Source organism: Cynara cardunculus, unplaced genomic scaffold (assembly GCF_001531365.2).
Source record: "Cynara cardunculus var. scolymus isolate 2C unplaced genomic scaffold, CcrdV1 Un_Scaffold_3702, whole genome shotgun sequence".
Taxonomy (NCBI): Eukaryota; Viridiplantae; Streptophyta; class Magnoliopsida; order Asterales; family Asteraceae; genus Cynara; species Cynara cardunculus.
Window position 1 is genome coordinate 1 of NW_020201583.1, and position 1,032 is coordinate 1,032.

Consider the following 1,032-nt stretch of genomic DNA (forward strand, 5'->3'; position numbering starts at 1 on the left):
TTTCTAGTCTCCTGAACCTGAGTGGTTCCTTCATATTGGACACAAAGTGTATCCCATACGGATTTAGAAGTTTTGAATTTCATCACTGAGTGATAGATCTCATCAGGAAGATACATAGCTATTATAGACCGAGCACGTGTGTCTATAGCTATTTTCTTCTTGTCCTTATCGCTCCACTGATGTGGAAGCTTTGGAATCTGCCGTTCAGGAATCACGGCAGTCGTAGCTGTTTCTGGAACAACCGGAACAATAGCAAATGGAATATATGGTCCATTTTCTATGTAATGTGGAATTTCAGGATCCACACCTTCCAGAAAGAGGGATATCCGGTTCTTCCAGAGACTAAAGTTGTCACGGACAAACCAAGGAGGTTTGGCAAGAGAGCCATTATCTTTTGTGTGTGTGTTTGTAATTTGTAAAACCATTTGTAAGCAGTAAATTATCTAAGAAGAGATAAATTAATACAAAAAATTAGCCAAACACGAAAGAAAACACTGCTCTGATACCACTTGTTGGTCCCGTAAGGGTCTACAAGAAGAGAAACAGTTTGTAGAAGGGGGGATAAATACAAACACAAAAATATATATTGATAGAGAAGATCAATACAGATTTTACAAGATTTTTTGCGGAAAGATAAGGTAATAAAAACCTATCTAAACAATCTTTGGTTACACACAAAGCTTTAGCAAATACAAGAAAAGAGATTGCTAAAAGAAAGATCATTTACTTAAGCTAGAAGATGTTTGAAGTAAGAATAAGGTTAGAGAGATGCGCGCTCTCTGCATGGAAAATAAACACTTCTATTTATACCCATTGCATTAAATAATCATGTAATGCAATATGGTAGGCTTGTCCTTTGCTACAGTGAATAGTACAAAAGCACTATTTCTGAGCAGACATCCTTACCTAAAGTTGGTGGACAAAGAGTCGACTAATCGGCTCCGTACCGTACTAACTTTTGTAAGGGTATGGGTTTGTCCTTTGTGTGCATAAGGACAAGACAACAACAATCATGCTAAGCAAGCTTCATTT